General features: G+C 31.4%; 1 protein-coding gene across 3 annotated transcripts in view; it reads right to left on the bottom strand.

The window, feature by feature from the left end:
- LOC108694085 (trichohyalin) overlaps positions 1-21,584 on the bottom strand; it is a 72,022-nt gene that overhangs the window by 24,228 nt on the left and 26,210 nt on the right. Inside the window, exon 1 of one of the 3 annotated variants that reach the window (XM_018203377.1) lies at positions 21,194-21,426. The exons of the other annotated variants lie outside the window; for them this stretch is intronic. The gene's annotated coding sequence lies outside the window, so the exon portion shown is untranslated. Of the gene's footprint in view, positions 1-21,193; positions 21,427-21,584 lie in introns of those variants that run through there. 3 annotated transcript variants of the gene reach the window in all.

Here is a 21,584-nt window from a genome sequence, read left to right as displayed (position 1 = left end):
TATATATAGAGGGAAAAAAGAAGTGAATAATCATGTCGAGATTGCTAGGGGGAATGATTATAAATTCATAAGAGAAGAAACCAATAATTGAGTACCTTATTAACATATAGAAAATATAAAATGCCGATATTTTTCCTCGTTTCTTCTGCAATCATTATTGATGTAGTCTCCTCACGAAACTTCATCAAATTGTGAACAGTTTATGAATCAAGCATTTATCAATTCATTTCGGCATCAAATTTTCTATATTCTAAAAAATATCAGAATTTAACATTCATGCAATGTCTACATAATTCTCACTGTATTGGTGTAATATATAATATGGTGTGGATTTTAAATGTTTGTACTCATACCAACACCATTACAGTGATTTAAAATTCATGGTGTTAAATTCACGTTATATTAGTGTTATAATATTAACACTAACTACAGTGAGAAGTATAAAACATCGCGATTTTAAATTCATATCGCTTTTTTTCAAGTATAGTAATTCCCAAACCACGATAAGTTCTCGCAATCATAAATAAAACTTTTCGAATCGCAGCTCCGAAAGTTTTTACTTACAATTAGAAGGAAGTTTCAAAGCGAATTCGCAAATTTAGGTGACCTCGACGTGCAAAAAATCCACAGGCATAAATATTTGAGAAATTAAGAAATATGTTAGAAAAACAAAAAAAAACAATGCAGACATTGTGGAAGAATTAAGACCATCACACATACACATAAAATAACATAATCTTAAGTATAGCATAAGAATGCTGGATCAACGATCATCCGACATAAATACGCCATATTGATTACATGTAATACTCATTAATCCAATGGCTTTATATACTATTATAATCAGCGGTGACAAATAAATAAGTCTAAATTATATGCGACGCAAAATAAAATATTATATAAAATATTATATTTATAACATAGTATAAATTTTGCATTTATAGAAAAATATTGTTTCTCATGAGATATATAAAAAATCGAATATAAAAAGATACTGATCAATTTCTTTACAACTCCTTTTGATAATATTCTATGTTTTTCCTATTTCCTTATATAAGTACATGTGCGTATGTTACGTATACGTACATAATTGTTTGTTGTACGTATCATAGCATTTATCATTCCAAAGCACTGTCATCATCATTAGCACTCGAGAATATAATATGTTAGTTAATTCAATCTTTTTTTCTGCCTATAACATCTATGTTCATCGATAGATTTAATGCAGGTCGGTTAAACTAATATTAGAAATTAACCCAAACAATCACACAAGATTTGGCAAAACATTATGACGTGCGTGAAAATCTGTAACTGATTAATCTTACCGATGACTTCATATATTGTCGTTTGGTTATTTCAACAATACTTCCGTATATGCGTATAAATAGTTGTGTCATCATTTCATTTAGTTTTAATGTTCTAAAACATTATCATCATCACTTATGAATATGCTCTGTCTAATTAAAAGTAATTAATACATGCCTACTCTATTTAAAGCAATGGATAGTCACTGACTAATGGCATATTTGGCACTGGATAATCAGTAAAGTTCAGCTAAAAAAGAAAGAATGTTTGAGCATTATATTATATTATTATAATTAAAATATTGATATTTACACGTTAATTTCAATCTTTCAATATTATATTCATTGAATTTATGCACTAAAAGATCAATTAGATTACATAATAAAGATTAGATAGATAATTAGGGATCTCACATTTCATTCACTGATTACCAATGGCACACTTCGCACTGATATCAGTGATTATCCGCTGATTCAGATTTAGAGAGTAGACATTATCAACGATGAAGCTCTGATAAATTTCTGCATTAAAGATTCGATATAATATATCACTCAACTTTTTGAAAAATTAATTATCTACAGAATTCTTTTACCAATAACAGAAATATCCTGAATATAAAATATTTAATCAGATTTAAAAATCTCCAAAAATTCCGGTATTATCTTTCTAATTTCGTTGAATACAAGAGAAATTTTAATCGGATTGCTTTTAAAGAGATTTTTTTGTAATTTTGATAATAAAATTACTATTACTGTTACAATAAACGTATTCTCTTACTGCGACTGTAATGATTCATCTATTTTCAGTCTCACGATTGAAGAGGAAAAAATACACTATCCACCTATATTGGACCCATCTTTGCTTAATTATTATGAATCAGTGCCTGAATCACCTGGTCACTAGAATTAAACGCAGTTCTCTGCTTTTTCACGACTTTCATCATGTCACGTATAATAAACCCGACAAAATCTCACGATCGTTGTCGAACATCAAATGCGGCGAGGGTAACCCAGTGTATCCTACTCTCGCGAAAGTGGCTCGGTTGGTCGCGGGCGAATAAACGAAAGAGAGGAAACAGAAAGAGACAGAAAGAGAGAAAGAGAGAGGACGAAAGAAAGATATAGATAGAGAAAGAAAAGATATTTTCGCTGCGGTATTGTTGTGGTGATGGCGGTATGACGGCTTGCGGAAAAAAGAAACTCAGGGTAGAAAGAAAAAGAAAGAATGAGATGAGAAAGAGAGAAGAAATCGAGCATGATGATCCTTACCGCACCGTTGTGTCGTCCCACGATTGTATGCTAAGACGATACATAGCGTAGTCTCATGCGTATTATACCCACACTTATGGGAAACTGATTTCTAAATGGCTGTAGGATCGCGGGTGCGCGTGTTGCGAAGTATGACTTACGATTGCAAAATTAACGCGAGTCGATGGCTCGGCAGCCGCGGCTTTTCCGATTAAACATGAGAGGCGTTCTGCCTAGATGCGCGTCGTTTTCGGATAAATCTGTGCTGTATCCGAGAGAAATTACGACGCTCAAATACCTTACATTCTTAAATTTCAGACACTCGCGTGTCTGAAGCCATCGATTATTTTGATAACTCTTCAAAGAGAACAGACTTGTTAGATCCTCTTCAAACTTAATATTTAGTTACAAAAGATTGACATTTTAATCTCTTCCTCATAAAAAATAAAAGAGAAACGAATAAAGTTTTTAAATTAAATTAATCTCTAATGTAAATGCCTTAGAATTAATATTTAATATACTATTTAGACTTTGTTTTATATTTTTCGATTAATTTGTGGTTTAAATTGTGTGGTTTAATGTGTGGTTTAAACTCAATTAACCTGATGATAAAATAAAAATAGTGTTTTAGTTTATGATTAATCACTAAATTGATTTTGTAACTTTAAATCAATTTAGTAATTATCTAGTTTAAAAATACTATTTTTACATTATCATCAGGATAAATTTAATTAATAGATTAATAAAAAAAAATTAAAGACTAGACCTTAATATGATATTCGATTTTATTTCAATTTTAAGATACTCATTTATTTTTAATTATCTTTCAGTCATATATCTGAATGGTAACAATATCTTATGTATGATAACAATATCTTAATTAATAGAAAGAAGTAGAATGTGCATGCGAAAGTATCTATTTTTTATCAAAAACAAAACAAAGTACATAGATTACATGAGAAGAGAATGCAGTAAACGGTGTATCGATGATATATAGGTGAATGCAATAAAAACGCGAGTAAAGATACTCTTGTAACGGGCATCCTCGGGTCCGTTGGAAGGCCATTGACTCCGCAAAACTTTCGCCGCCGCTTTCAGATAATCTTTCATATATAAGGCAGACACAAAAAAAATATTTAAACATTACAAAAAAAGTGTTCGATTATCGTCTCGGCCAATGAAATTGATAACCTTGTATCTATATAAGATAAGTATATGCAAATACATGACTTTTCTTTTTGTAAAAGACATCGCATTTTTATTACCAATATAAAGATTAATTTTAATCATGAAATATCGAGATTCAGTAAATACCTATAATTGAATTTGAACTTTTAATGTAAATCAATTTAATCATGGAATATCGAGATCCATTAAATACCTACAATTGAATTTGAATTTTTAATGTACATTGAAAATCAAATGACTGCGTTCAGTAGAAAAAGCAACTTTGTAAGATTTTATCTTATTAATCTGTTGTAAGATTTTTTAATATAATTGATTTTTGCCCTTAATTCCTCACGGATCTAAATGTATAAACCAATCATATTGAAGAATTTTACAAGTTGTAAAGCAACTTTTTTTGCTGAACGCAGACAATATTCTATCACACACATAAACTGTTGATTTATTTAAACTGGAATTGCAGTTGCATTAATTTGGCTATAAATTGCATATGGAGTAGCATAAAGTTTTGATTCAATGAAAAAGAACTAAATTTTAACAAATGTTAGTTTGAATAGTTTGAATGGTTTTACATATTTATTAAATATAAACACATATTTATTTAATACGAAACCATTAATTTAATTTAGCCATTTTTTATTGAGTAAATATTCATTCACTGTAAATAAATATTTACTTACAATAAGTACTATTCAAAGAAATATGTAGTTAAGATCTAATAGATTATTATTATAATTTTATTATTATAATTTTATTCAGTGTATAAGAATAAGAACTCATCGTAAATATCGCACATCTGCATTCGTCGAACATTAGAACGTTGCATCTATGGTTATCATTTCATTTGACCGATTTTAAGTTCCGCATTTAAGATCTGTGCGAAATAAAAAACGAAGAAGAAATAGAATAAAAGAGATTGCAATCGTGTTTATGAGATCCGATCCAAGAAATAACTCGCAACTCCGGAATCGCGAGGCAACGTCAACCGCGCCAACCCCTCGAAGCTATTAAAAGCCAAGTCTTCGTCTTCGTTCCGCTGTTTGCTTCTCGCAGCAGCGGTACAAATCGCCGTATCGTACTATAAAACCACCGCGGTGCGGTGAATGTGAAATTCGCGAAGAAGTTTACGTGGCGTCGACGGATTCTCGACGGTGGTCATCGACGGCACTCCACGTCTTCCCAAGGAAGAGAGCGAGGAAACACAGCACTTTCTCACGCAAAGGGCGTCGTGTAATATATTTGCCTTGTATACCAAATATTCATCTCTCTCTTTCTCTGTTTTGCGGTGGCAGCGGATCCTAATTGCGATCTCTTATGAGCAACGCCGCCCACGACCGCAGTCATTTAAATTTGTGTCATTACATTCCGTGTGCACGAGACGGCCAGCGCGAAGGAAGCCACTGGCGGTGTGGGATGGTAAAAACCCGGGTGCATTCTCGATGCAATGCTCCATTCCGAGACGCATATAACAATGGCCGAGGTACGTTTCACAGATAATCACTCAATTAATGGCATGCATATACCCTTCACTTTCAAAACGGGATTAGATTTGACGCAGAACTAAGTTGTTATTATCTTAAATTACACCTGCAATTTTTGTTGTCATATTTAAAATTGCTCTCGTATTGATCGCTGTTATATCCCGAATTATTCTTGCATACGATCAATACCGTGTTTCACGATTCCAGCAATCCGGAACACGGTATTGATCGTATGCAAGAATCGAATTTTCAACCTGTGTATCTCGTGTATCTCGTGTCTATCGTAATTTTCCTTCGTTTATTATACTTTCCGTAATCTTATCGCAAAATTTACATTTAATGTATCGAACGAGCAATGTCTGCACGCAATCAATTGAATGTATTTGAATTTTATTTATCGGTGCAATTTAGCGCGCAGAAAAGATACTGTTCCAAATATTCCGGGAATGTTTCATAATCAATGTCGTAAAAACATGTAGTAGCACGAAAGAAAGCTGATGTTCTTGGAATAGCAATACCAACAAAGGTTTTCATAGGAAATGCTCCCGATGCGGTAATGTGAATGAAATTTGTGCTTACAATAGAGATCGCACTTATACGAGAAGAACGATGGATGCTACGCTTCCAGTGCATTAGCATAATTACCTTATAATTAAGTTAACTATGTGTTACATAAGTATGTTACGTACAGCGTAAATTGATTGGCACGCATCACGGTTAAAATCGGTAAAAATCGCGCGTTTTTCGTTTATCGCATTTTGCCGTCGGTTATTTTACATAGTTGTAATGAATGATGAAATTCAAATGGAAACATACGAAATCACTTTATTTAACGCAAAATTACTAGAATTCACATTTACAGAATGTAGCGAAACAAGTTGGGATAATTTCAGCAATTTCAAAGATCATTTGGAATGAAGTAATATATGAATAGCTATGTCTTTTTAATTCAGGGATGGCTAGAAAAATTCAGCGGGAGATAAAAATTATAAAAATGGTTAATATGTAATATTAAAATATATTTATAACATCAAAAGATTTTATTAAGAAGTACTAAGTTTACAGAAAAAAACAATACAAAATTTTACAATTTTTTAAAATTCAAATGAATATGTGAAACACTATATATTTTTAAAATAAAAAAATTGGAAATATAAATGTTACTGAATTATATATTAATTTTTTGTTTAATAAGAAAAATAATACACTGAGAAACCTATTTAGTTGAATCAACCAAGGATTTATTTGCCTATATCTAAACAAGAAATTAATTGATATTGCAATAAAATAATTTAATTGAAGCAAAGCATTTGGTTTTTGTAACATTTCACTTGTTTCTGATAAACATTGACATCTGATAAAGTCGTTTAGAATAATCAAATGTTTAGTTTCAAATTAAATTATTTTATTACAACTAAAGATTTGTTTACCTATATCCAAACAAGAAATTAATTGATTCAACTAAATGGGTTTCTCAGTGTAGAATTAAAAATTTTTACTAACATACATAACATCTGATTCGTTATCATTCAATATCTTGTGACAAAAACTTAACTAATTTATTTATTATGTCAATTTCTAGTCTGTTGCGGATTTTATTTTGAATGAAATTTATATTGAAAAACATTCTATTAATTAAAATTAAATTAGAATAATGATAATAGAATACAGAATTAGAATATCAATACAATAATTTTTTACTTATTTTATTGCTTTTAATAGAAAAGATCAGTTTATGCCAGTTTTTTTTTCCGGAAAATACCAACTTTTACCATTGGACTTTATTTAAAAAATTTTACTAATCTCGAGTTTCTTTTTATAAGATTTGTCGTTGTTATTATACAAAGTAATGTGTCTGAGTTATATAAATTGATATCAGACAATAAAATAAAACACACAATCAAAGATATTCTATATAACAATTCTGTTTATTTGCGCAGTAATGACGTAAAGACAATTCATTGATTCAAGAATTTAAAAAGACACGAAGTCTATAACACGTTATCATTTTCAACGACCTGGATTCAGTGGATCACACGATCAATACCGACGCGAAGAACTATATTGCTGCAGAGACCGCAAAAAAAATCACAACCACTTTCTATGATGTCCCGGTTACAGTCATGGTATTTCAACGCGTTTGGCGATTATCATCCATCGTCTAACCACGAGTGGAAGATCGAGACGACGATCGCAAGGGAAGCTCGCAGAGAAACCCGTTCAAGGAACATTAAAATTTAACATCAACATCGTCATCGTCATCGTCGTTGTCGTACTTAGTTATCATCGTATCTACGCAAAATATTTGCCGATCATTGCTCCCGTCGTGCCGACCGATCGTAAAGATTCGAAGGTGACGACGTGAAATGAACAACGCTAAACATTCAAAACTGCTTTTTTTAAATTTATGAATATCTCCAATTGCCGCCATCTTGTTGCCGTGTATAATTTCGAAGCTCATTAAAGACCTCCTTTATGCTTATTTTTTTCTACGCCTTGACATTCCGCGCGAAATTATACGCTCACGTATAGAACGACGTCGATCACGGCGATCGTTTCGATGATTATATGAATGAAGCATTCGTAGCGCAGCTAGCTGGATAAACGTAGTCGAAGATTGTGCGAAAAACGCAGGCGTCTTCTCGTCACGAAACCCCGCCGCCGATACCTTCGGTTGCGGCTTAACTTCCTATCCTTGAACCTCCGAGGAAAGATAAAGCAGGTACGTACGCACACGCGTACACGCGTACACACGTATACCTACATACATACGTCAGGAGAAAGAGAGAACCGGGTGTGGCTGGTGTATCGGCGATTGGGCGCGATGGAACGGAAAGAGACGGTGAATGTCAAGTGTGTCACGCGAGTGAAACGTTTGCTTGCGATGCGGTTTATTGCGGCGCGCGATTGTGTGTCAATCCAACTCTGTGCGCGCAAGTGGAGACTTCGGAAGCGATTATGTATACAGGGACTATTGCCGCTGCTGCTGCTGTTGGCTTACTGTCTGCTGCAAACCCGTCGCGACGCCCGTTGCTGCATGCAACGTATGCGACGCGTTTTATTGGCGCTAATAATTGTGACCGTCTATACTCAAAGGAAGGCTATTCGCGCGTCACTCGCGAGAGTCGTTAAGCGACAGATCGACCAAACTTGCAATACTGGCCGCAATAATAATCAAGCGATCGCTTCTTCTACGATGATCTTCTTGAGGAAGGTCAGGAAAGGTAATTATACAGGAGTATTATCCCAAGAATAGACTTGGAGAACGCGCAGAATGTGTTCGAGTAAGTTTTAAAATTATAAAGCTGTCTATGGTCACGTAAATCGTTTTACACGTAATATCAATTAATATAAAAGTTATGCTACATGTTTTGTATTATGAGAGATGATCGGTAAATAAGATAATAAAAAAGGCCACAAGTTTTGTGTGTTTATCAAATCATTACTCAGACAATAAGCCGATTTTATTTGTCAGCACTTTAACGCTAAATGATGTGTCATTAAAGACATCATTTTGATAACGGAATGGATGATTTGTAACTCAAGTCGACACAAGTATCGTTTTATCTCTACTATTTTCTGAACGACAAGAAAGATAGAATGATATTTGTGTTGACTTGTGTCACTAAATGGAAAGCACTTAAATAACACTCTATATAACAAATAATAACACTCTATATAACAAATAACAATTTGCTACCAGCTGAGTGGCAGCAACACTTAAAAAAACCCTGAAGTGTTATATTTTATTAAATACTAAAAGAAACTTTACAAAGATTTTTAAAACAAACTCTGAAGTGTAAGTTACACCTTATTGAATATTAAAAAGACTGCGCCAAAAGATTTTCATCGGATAATAAACTGAAGACCACTCTATTCACTACTTGGGAGAATTTATTCATGGAAAAATGCGATCCAGATAATAAATAGTCATTTGTCATCATTTGGACGCCAAAATGACAAATAACATCAGCTTATTATCAAGATGTAACGTATTTTAAAAAAAAACTTTGGAGTGTTAGTTACATCTTATTAAATAACACAAAAGATTCAAAGGATCAAAAGATTTTCAGCGCAAAACAGAAAACCACTTTATTGGCTACTTAAGCGAATTTATCCGTAGAAAAATGTCGTGAAAATGACCATTCATGTCGATATGAAACATCTTATATTAAAGTTGAAAATGTCATTTTGAATGCTAATTTTTGATTTTTAATAAGATATTTGATATTTAATAAAATATCTAACATATTAGAATTTGTTTTACAGATTGTTATACAGATCTAAAAATAATTTTGTTGGATTATTAAAAATAGTTATGTAACAGAAACTCAAGAATGATGAACACAAAGCTGCAAAAAGTTTTAACATTTTAGCAACCAATTTAAGCGTCTTACATCTAATTATTTTGATAATTTAACTATTTAGTTTTGATAGTTCAATTATTTAGCTAAAATTTTTAGATACTTTAACACACACATATATACAATCGTTTTTTCGTGTATGTAAGATAAAAATCAAAAGAAAGCGCATCAAACAAGTATATGAAGTATGAAATTTACGGATTACGCACTAATCGTAGAAAAACAATTGTTGCAAGAAATCGATCAAATTCCATAAGAGTCAGAAAATAAATAAAGCGTCAAGGAGAACAGGAAGGCAATTAGATCTTGTCTATTCGTTTCAAATGATTGACTACGTAGTAAAACAAGGTCTCTCTCTCTCTCTCTCTCTCTCTCTCTCTCTCTCTCTCTCTCTCTATCTATCTATCTATCTATTTATCTATTTATCTATATATTTCTCTCTTTCTTTTTCTCTCTTTCTTTTTCTCTCCGCAAGAATATTAAACGGAAGTGGAGTCACAAAAAACAACGGATACATAAGGCACGACACAAACATTTAAAAAGGATTATAGGTGCTAAACTCGTGACTAAAATTGCTTAATACTGTTCCGGTTGTCGCCTGCACCTGCAGGATAGGCTATTTACATTTCCTCTTCGTTTCGCACCTGACAGGAAAACGATAAAAATCCATTAGCATTCAGTTATCTTGCCGTAAAAAAAATCCCATCCTAGTATGCTCCTAAATAAGCAAACTGTCATAATCCAAAAATCTGTGATCAAAAATATAAACATCAAAAATAATATAATTAAAATTTGAGATGCATTCCTACGACCATATTTTCTTAATAAAAATAAAAATAAAATAACAAATGAATCTGAAAATTTTAAGATTTTATTCTTTTTTTAATATATCCAAACTAGTTTATGAATTTTATGATTATCAAAAGTATGGGAATTAATTTCTGAAATTTTCTTGTGCAGTATATATTTGAAATAACTCTCAGATAAAAACACAAGTTATCATAACGTTAAAATATCTGCAAATTTGATTATCACTTTTTAATCAATTCATTTTAACATTATTGTGACTTTGTTTTGTTTGAACTAATATTGCCTTTGCATGAAATTAAATTTGTCGATTATTTGCATAGTTAGATGGCATAATTTTGCAATTTTAAACGACTTAAGGCTGATTATTCCATTTTCAGATAAACTATGATCAGATAATTTATCTATTGAATAAATAAAAGAGTAAAAGAGTAAGAGCATAAGAGAATAAGATAGTGAGCTGAAGTTTACTGAAAGGTGCAACAACCCAGATAGGGGTTAAAGATGAATATGACTGTTTTGCTCCAAAAGGATGCCTTAAGAGACTTTTTGCAGCGCAAAAATTGAAACTATGTGAATATAAAAGCATATAAATAACGCATCATTATATAATTTATTCATTAAGATTTGGTTAAGTGGGAGGTTCAACTAGGCAGACGTGACATTAAATATTGAAATGTCATAATAGAAAGGAAAATTGAATTTTGAAAAAAAAAAAATAAATAAATCTAAAAGATAACTATCTGAAATAAAGGACGTATGATCATCGTATATACTATATTCTGCAACATGAAAAATATGATATCCGGCTTACGGTATTCGCTTTTTACGAAGAGAAATATTCTGCATCTAAGAATCCGCGAAGACGCGAAGTCCCTAACTCTACGGATCGTTTCCAAATAATAGTCTATAACTGGGTAATCATATATTCCATAAAATAAGCACGCGCGGGCAGAAGACTCGTTACGCTCAACATTGGCACAGGTCGGAATAAACCGAAGGGCACAACGTCATGCGAGCCGCTCGCACATCGCGCGATCGGAAAAATCCATAATTCGACGTTCCGTTGCGCCACTCGGATTACGTATTTCCTTGCATGCCATTTCCAGCTACCTGAGTTTCGTCTTCCAAGGGGCATTTCCAACGCTGTATTGATACATTCGTATTTCTTACTGAAATTAACTCTGACGCGATAAATATACATTCTGGCTGTATTATCTTTTTGTCATTATCTTTTTGGCGCAAAGCCATGAATCCTTCCTGTCATGCGAATTGTCAGCGTATTTCGCACAATCTTCGAAGAATTAATAAAGAGTTGAATTATATATATACATTTCATTATCATCGCCACTAAATTTATCGATTATTAGAGTTGGCTATGACAAAGAAATAATTGTTAACGAACGAATTCAAGCTTTTACGACACTCTCAAATATCAGTTTTATTTCATGAACATTCGAAATAAATCAAGAAATGATGACGCATTAATGATTTATGATTTCATTTTTTTTTGTCAACGAATGTTGCAAGCAATTAATCGCTGTTCTAAAAAAGATAATTTAAAACATCCAATGATAAAAGCAATTAATTTGCTTTTTTAACATAGTCTATAATGTTTATAATAAATATATGCATATAATAGAAATAAAAAAAAATTTTTTTGAATGAAACTTGACAATATATGTGAAAACATTTTATTATATTTATATTAGATATATTTGGATTGATTAGAACCTTTCTATACATGATATATATTTTAATATTTTTACATATAATTGTATTTTAATTTGATAATAAAAAGCTTTTCTATCAATAACGTATTTATATATTTTTACATAACCGCATGATAAAAATTAAAACTTTTTACATAAACTTGAAAATGTAGAAAAACTTTAATATTATAATATATTTACGTTCTATTGTACAATAAAAATCTTTTTATAATTTAGCATACATATACACACTTTTATATTTATTAAATTTAATTCCCTATACATATTTATAGTTTCAAGATTATTCGAAATCAACATTCTCTTTGTTGAACAAACATAAATAAAAAAATATATGGCTACGTGCGTATTTTATTTCATTACAATAAGTAAATCAAGCTTCTCAATAACGAGCAGAATTAAAATTCACAAATCATTTGCATAAAGAAGGAATACACACGTGTAAGAACAACGATAAAGCTGTATTTCTACCGATCGTGTTAATCGGGCGCGGCAACGAAACTGTTACGAGTTGACACAGCAGTCTAACGAGACTTTCACATCAATATTCTGGCGGAGGCTGAGCCTTGCGGCCTTTTCCTTCGACAGCGGAATTTTTGCATCCTTCGGATTTCGTATCGCCGCGGAGAGAAGAGAAGTAGCGAGAATACACACGCGTGCATGCGTGAGATCGAGCGCGAACGTGTGCGTTGCGTACTGGTGGTGTCGGTCTACCGTAAACTTGACTTTACGAGCGACACGACGTGGTGCTCGGCGAGAGCCGGGGAGAGCTGGCTGCTTACACGCGGCTGGCTTTTTCGCGGTTACCTCTGCATTTTGTTTCGTCTCGCCAGCGTAACGGTCCGCCGTCGTCGTTGCGCGATACCGCTCAGGCACGATCTCTCGCAAGCCGTCGCAGCCGCTGGCGAGATTAAAAAGTTTGTAAAACACATACCGGAGGTTTTTCATCTTCTCGAATGGAAATCATTGATTTGAGAAACGAAAAGAGAAGTAAAATTAATGTATGTACCTCCCACCCATTAGATTAAGGAAATCAACTCCTTAAAAAGGGAAAGAGATATTTTCTTTTTTAATTTAATATTAACTGTCGTTATTAAATTTTAATAGATAAATATTTTTTTAATAATTGTTAACACATAAACAATATTATTATTATATTTGTAAATAACTAATATTTAATGTATAACATCATATGAGATTACAATAAAAATTACATCAATAAAGTAAAAGATCACATTTTATTTTGTAAAATTATTTACTGAATGTTACTGAATGTTACTGTATGAAAAATATTTAAATTTTTAAATAAAGAAAAATCATTATAAAATTTTCTTTACATGTTAATTAAAAATTAGATTTTACACTTATTATTTTTAAAAAAGAACAATTTGTGTTAATTCCTTGATTTAAGAAATTTGGAACATGTAAAGTGGGACAAAGAATTAAAATTTCAGAAACTGTTTCTCCTAATTTAGGAAACGGTTAGTCATCTTACATTATATGACTAATTAAGAGCATATATAAGAGCACTAATATTGCATTTTGTATCCTAGTCGCACGAATGTAATAAAAGATTGTTACATGCATTTTATATCTAGAAATTAATTGAGAGTTTAATTAGTGATATTATTGATCTTAAGCAAAACTCGACATTAATGTTTGTAAAAAAATGTATTATAACAGCATATATGCTGTATTTCCTTTTACTTATGGATGTAATGTACACTGCAAAAAAATGTACACTGCAAAAAATCTGGTTGAATTAATTGGAATTCTGATTGAATCTCTATATAATTTTTTTATCTATATAATTTTTTTATAGAGTTTTTTTATAGAGTGATAACTAGATAATCCTGATTGATATGATCAGAATTTTTTATTCGTCCATTTTCAACCAGAAATTTTTTCTGATGCATGTATATTCACAGAGTTGCCATAGAAAATGAATTTTAAAATTCCATGATTTTTCCAGGTTTTCTAGATGAAAATAGAAAATTTTTCATGAGTAATATAAAATATATAAATTTTAACATTTAGCTTCATGGATTGTAGGAAAGCTAGTCTATATTATTAAAAACAACGCAAAAAATAAAGCTTAATAGCATAGTACAATTTTGGGTGCAAATTCAAACCACAGCATAAAATAAATTAGTTTTAGAAAAAAGAATGCAATTATGAAGAAAAAGAGGGATCAAATAAAAATATTGAATAAAATATAAATTTTAATTATTTTATTAAAATCATTTAAAGTGTGTAAACAATTTTGAACATATTTGACTATAAACGTCAGATTTAATATTTAAAAAATTATTACAAATTTAAAAATTCCACTTTTTTACATTTTCCCCTAACTTTTCCCAGTTTTCCCAGTTTTCCAGGTCTATGGCAATCCTGATCTACCTTCTTTCTAAAATCTTTAAAATAGAATCTAACTCTAAAGAGTGAAATCTCATTCTTAAAAATTGACAACTAAGTCTTTAATTCTTTTTCAACTGGCTCAATTGTCAGTCTTTAGATATAGATTCTAAAGATTAATTTAATTTAATTTAATTCAATATAATTAAATATATTTATAAATTTTAATTTAATTAAATATATATTATTATGCTGAAAATTATTTTGATTCTGATCTTGATAAAATCTTGCTTTTGTATGATTTCTTATTCCTAACAATAGTTTCGAAAGTCAAATCGCACGTTATTAGCTTTCTCGCTTCGGAATTTCATGACACAGACGCATCTCGACTACGCGTTGTTTGTATGCGGAAGTGCATAAAGTGCAACGCATTATATTCTAAAATTCCGCGGGTTTTTCGCTGGTATGGTTTCACTCGTTTCTACGAAACACGATTCTCTCTTTTTCCTTCTTTTTTTTTCTTAAGATGCAACGAATTCTATGCAAATTTTACGCAGCGTCGTCCACTTAATGCCACGCGCCAATTGTTCGCTTTCGCGATTAATTACTACGTTCGCGCACAAACTGTGACGTAATCCGCGAATCATCTGGATGGAACTTCCGGAATGCGGCAGATTATTCCGCGAGCGTACTTCCGTATGCGTTCCGCGTAACGGAGCGTTGCGAGACGTCTATCCACGATTCGTCTACATAATCGAAAAGTTCTGGTTGTAAGAACAAATTTAGGCGCGATTGCGTCAAGAGGGCATTAAAGTTATCACTCTCCAAGAAATTGCAAAACCTTTGTGACTGTACATGTATTTCTGAATATATTACTTCCTTTAAAACGACAATTTCTCGAAACAATTTAAAGTTTACCGTTTATTGCCTGTTTTATCACTGTTTTGCTATTTGTGGTTTCGCAATTACTAGTGGTTACAACAGACCTCTAATGCTAATAGTGCAATTAAATAACACGAAACGTGTTTCTTTAAATTTGAGATATTTGACATGAAGTAAAACTAATGAATTAAAGAATAAATACGTAGATGTAGGAGAAAATGCCAATGTGAGTAAAATTAATGACTTTTTTCAAAATTTTTTCCCATCAATCAATCAGAGAACCTAATAGCGAATTCGATTGGGCGAACTCAGTGCGCATTGGTGCACATTAAAGCCGTTATATATAAAATAACGTAAAGATATGTTTATATATAAACATAGAAATCGATTAAATCTTGAAATACTCAATACATTTTATTATATTATTAGATAAAATATGTATTTTATACAGTATGTATTTTATAATTCGAAATATTTGCATTTCACTTTTGTAAGTCAAATTAAATATAACTCAAATTAAATCAGTGCAACGGCTTTAATGTACACCAATGCGCACTAATTCTTCCAATTGAATTCGCCTTCCAATTGAATAAGTTTATCTAAGAAGTTGTCTAAAATTCGTAGTTATTGATTATGGCGTATAAATAAAAATCCTAAGTTTGCTTTACGTAAAAAGATATAGTAAAGAGGAAGTTGATCTATGTAAATCAACCTTGACATTCGGCTTTAAATTTCTTTATCTATTTTATTATGATAGATAGCCATAGATGTAAGGCAGATATAAAAAGTTGCGTCATTTATGACCACGAGCTATAACGGCACTTAACGACTCGATCCTACGACTAATCGGTAGACTGACAATGAGAATTAAGTACGACGGCGATTGGCACCTAATTAGATAAATTCATGTAGTCGCTCATACGTGCCTGTAGCATTACAGTGATCGAGACCGCGCGTCATTAAGTTGCCACTGATTCGCCAGCAGGACTCGGCGCACTTCCTTGTGGTTTTGCCGATTATCTCTCCCAGTGATAATTTCGAAAAGTGTCTGACTCGCGCGACTTGTCCAAAGTGGCAGTTGTTAATCGCGTGTCTCTCTCGCAATCCCTAATTTTCTCGTTAACGTATATTGCACTGGTCGCATCGCGTCATTATTATTACTTTTCTCGCGTAGAATTTACAATTCCCACAAATCGCAAATATAGGGATTATATTTTTGTTACGTGTATATTTATTTATTTTTACGCCAATTTTACGAAAATCGAAAATCGATCATTGTCATTGATAACGTCATCAGCAATGTTTGACGACTACATTTTGAAATGGCAAACATCTAGCGAAAATGTAAACATATGGCGAACATATTATAGTCACATGGAAGATATGAGAAGAGCATTAACGATGCTATGAAGAAGTGCTAATTAAACAGTATTTTACAATGTAATGTACATTTTTTTAAGAGATAATAAGTGCCAACTCGTTCGGTATATTTAATATGCAACAGATAGATCTCACTGCCATTTTATCACAGATAATCTGCTGTTGTAATCATTATATTTGCATTTACTAAAATTTTTTCATGAAAGAACAAAACAAATGTTTATTTAAGACTTGTGCAAGAGCGGAAGCACTACAGATACAACTGTGTAAAATCAAAGTGACAGAAATGCTCTATCTCTCGTGTTTCATCTGGTAGCATCGCTAGTTCTAGAGGTAAATGAAATTTCATGACAAGGTTACAGTACTCAACCAAAAAACCGGTTCTCTTAATCTTACTCGCTAATACATTTAGAGACTTGCTAATTATAAGCAATTAACTATAATTCATCAAAGCGAGAAAAAAAAATATAACGGAGTTACACAGAAAAAAAATTCTAGTTCAAAATAACCGAATCAGTAGATTATCAAATCAGTCAAAATTCCATATTATGATTGAACATTGATTATCTCTCGATACTAGAATTAGATCCATTAGAAATCTATTATATATAATAGATTTAATTATAAAATTTGATTTATCCTTTTCATGTATTGAAATTCCGATTAATGCCACTAGACTCTTTTTTCATCATTCTATCTTTTCCTTTCAATAAATCCATTTTTCGTAGTTTAACAAAAAATCAGACAAGATATATATTTACACAATTTTGAAAAAAAATTAATTGAATATATTTTGATATTAATAGCCAAAGAATATACATCTTTATTTTACTAAAATCGTTTCCTTTCAATCCATTTTTTTATAGTTTAATAAAAAATTAGTAGTATTTCATCAAGACAAGATTTTTTGTTTTAAAGAGCATTTCTTGTCTTGATTTTTAAGAGAAGAAATTTCGTTTTTCTTGTCTTGAATTCAAGAATCTTGAATTTTTTGAAATTTCTTGATTTTTTAAGCAAGGCCCTTGTGGCTTTTCTTTCTAAAAGATAATAAGAAAACATAGGTACAAATTGAATGTCGAGTCGTCTCATAGTTTACTCTGTTTAAATTCATGGTTTAAAAGTGTGCCTACAATGCACAAAGTATGTCTATTATGCACACATCTATTAATAAAGATTAAAAATATTTTTCAAATTATCATTTTTAATATCATGAGGTTACTACCAAATGTAACTATTTCAGATTATTAGATCCCTAAGATTATTAAATATAATTCTTATTATAATTACTACATATTTTAATCATTTTTGATTTAATTGATTTGAATTTTATTATTAGTAGAAGTACGCAAATGTTTATACATAATATATTTTTGCAAGTAATCTCGCAATATTAATTTTGTATATATATTTCTTTACATAAATGTAAAAGTTAATATAAGGTACAACAAGAATCAGTGAATATAATTTAATTAGATCTTGATCTCTAGATCAGGGACTTTACTTTTTCAATATGATTTATACTCTGCTCATATGCTATTTCGCTATTTAGCGAAAATGTAATATACATTTTTATATTATATAACTTGTTATAAGTACCAATAAATACAATTGAAAATGTTGAAACCTAACTTATTCAAAACTTTTCAAATCATAAATAAAATAATAAAATATTAAAATAATAAATATTAAAAATAAAAACAATCAATCGGAAATTCAAGAAGTTTCAAGAAATTTCTCATCTTATTGTCAAGAAATCTTGGTCTTGATAACAATTTCTTGTCTTGTCTTGAAATCAATTCCAATTTCTTATTTTGATCTTATCTTGATTCAAGACAAAACCAAGACAAGATTTCTTGAATTTCTTGATCTTGATGAAACTAACTAAACTCAGGCAAGATGTATTTATATAATTTTGAAAAAAATTAATTAATAAATATATTTTGACATATTTTCATATTAATTAAAAGTAAACATTTTTATTCTACTACAGAAACAAAAGCTTCAAAAACAAAATTTAATTATCTACTTCATTTAGTTATCTTAATTGATTAAAAGTTCATTGACAAATAAATATTCTTAATAATATATATTTTTATGAATGTGATAAAATAAACTTATTTGTTTTGAGCATCTCTGTAATTGTTTTCATTCGATGCTTATTTTCTTTTAAACAGCTTCTTTTAAACAGGCTTATTTTCTTTGAAAAGAAAAGAAAATATATCTGTAACCTAACATCAGAAAGATGCCTGCGAAGAGTTAATTCCGCGAAGTTCATCTGGACATCATCTTCAACAGGAAAGGGACAATAAAGATACGATTAAATATCGACCCTACGGTGCACGCGGATTTTAACGGGCTTACATAATCCTCTCGAACGATGTTCGTGTCATATAACGTATACATCGTATCAATTGCCGTAAGCATATTTGTCGCCATACCATAAAACTCGAATATTATCGATCGATGGCATCCTTATTACGAATTACCTCGTAAAAATTGTTATATTGGATGTAATGACTATTGCGTAATGAAGGAGATATGAGATACGAGGCTGCGAGATGGAATTGATAATTTCAGGGCCGATATCATGCGCGAGCAAACCGCGTAATTGCTTGGTAAATTGAAAGAGGGTCGACCTTATTTTTAGTCTATACTGGGTTGTCTCATCATCATACACTACGCCATGGTATACTAGAGCTTAAAAAAACGCCATTTGTTTCAACATTGACAGGTGCCTTGTGAACGCCGTAAAACAACAAGAACATTTAAAAATAACATATTTTTTTAACTCTTTACTAAATTTCGAGTGAGCTACATTGTAATAGAATTTTTAATTTAATTAGCAAGATGTCTGAATTTCAAAATTAACGCATAAAAGATTCGTTTTGGAAAACAGATATCATAAGCCACGACCCAGAAACTGTCTAATTAAAACCGCTGACACATTTTTACGAATAATTTTCTGATCGATGAACTTCTCTCTTTAAACTCATCTCAATTTGTTTTGCATGTACATGATAAATGTATATGATAAATAGGCAATATTCAAAAGTTTTTACTTTTGTATCGATTCGTACAAAAGAAAAGAATTATTTACTTCCTTTGAAATTGTAAATTTTAAAACATAGCGAGGTATTTCTGTGTCAGCGGATATAAGTCATGGCCAACGGCCATTAATGTTAAGATATTATATATAGAATATCGTGACCTCCACTGATGAACTTTTTATTCGTGAATTCCTCAAGTAAAACCTTTTACTTTGAATCGATTTTCGAATTGGGTGCCATTTTCCAGTTTCTATAAGTTTGTCTCTTAAACGCAGATGAATTTAATTACTGTGCTATCAAATCCGCCTAATTTTAATTATTACATAATAATTTAATTTATTCGCTTTAATTATATTTTAAATGTTTAACGTGCATCACGGTAACGAATGTGTACATTAAATTAATCTCGTAAATCATTGTTATGATCTGTAACCTCCTTATAATCCGATGTTTCCGATTCTCTTAATTTAAACACTTATCACTATCGCTATCATTCAGCTGAGTAAATATTTTCAATATCGAGAATTGTTTCGGGTATTCCGATAAACTCTTATTCAATTTTCAATCTTCTTCGTTTTCTACACCTCGCAATCTAGAAAGGGACGTGAGGAGAATAGAGCCTAATCAAAGTTAGGTAACTTAAATTGCCGGTGCGGCGCAGCTGCAATCCCGGCGTGCATAAGTTTGCCTGCCAAGTCACAGATCGATATGCCGAGATTTTATCTAAAAATGTAGAACGGACATAACATTCATTTTGACCACGAAACGTTACCGTAATCACACGTAACATGATGTTTAACAAAATCACGGCACGAAGGAATGCTCTATTAACAATAATTAGGAAATAATAAAAAAAATTATTTATTCATATTTCAATCAATTTCTTCATTCAATAATTTTCAACGTTCGATTTGCCATTTAATTTTATTTTCAGCATCGCGTACGTGTCCTAATAAACTTTCTTACAACATTAATTTCTAATGCACTAAAAAAATATAATAACTATCCCAAATATTAAGTGAAATAATTTCAATCAACTGTTCGCTTATATAATATAACCAAAAATAATTTTACTTCCTTAAATATCTACTAATTATTCAAATAGTTGGTATATTATGTTTCATAATATTTACTAAATATTTTTAAAAATATAATTATTTTTTATTGTATTATATAACTGAACATTTGATCGAAATTATTTCTCTCAACACTTGGTAACTATTACTCGATTCTCTTTAGTGTGCAATCTTAAAGAAGCGACGAAAATTATAAACAGATGCGCACAGGAATTCACTCAACTCGGAGTAATTTCATCGTCAAGCGTTATAATTCAAGCACGGGAGATGCAACGATGGACTCGCAGCTAAAAGAATTGTCTCTCATCGACGGTGATTCTTGATTTATGCCTACCTGTTATTATTTGTACGTCAGAGATGCGTTTCTCAGGATGATCGAAGAGGATACGCGAGGATTAGCGACGTCCACGCAGATCGAAGAATTCCGGGCGTTTGATGCTTGGCTATGCGAGTAACGTATAATTTTTGATATTAAAGGGACGCGTCGCGACTGCCTTCCTTCGACATCGATCGAGAGAAACCTGTACGTACATCGCACGGCAGCTGAGCACCAACTGACGCGATTGCGATTGCTCGCCGGGCGAAACGACGTCAGGCTATAGATGGCGTCTACCCGCTCAGTGAGCGATTGGTCAACAGTTCGGCATTCGCAGGTAGGTAGGCAGGCAGGTAGGTATGTAGACGCAGGTAGATATATATATATATATATATACACATACATATAT

Source organism: Atta colombica, unplaced genomic scaffold, assembly GCF_001594045.1.
Source record: "Atta colombica isolate Treedump-2 unplaced genomic scaffold, Acol1.0 scaffold112, whole genome shotgun sequence".
Classification (NCBI taxonomy): Eukaryota; Metazoa; Arthropoda; class Insecta; order Hymenoptera; family Formicidae; genus Atta; species Atta colombica.
Note: the sequence above shows the minus strand (reverse complement) of the source record. Positions and strands in the feature narration are given on the sequence as shown.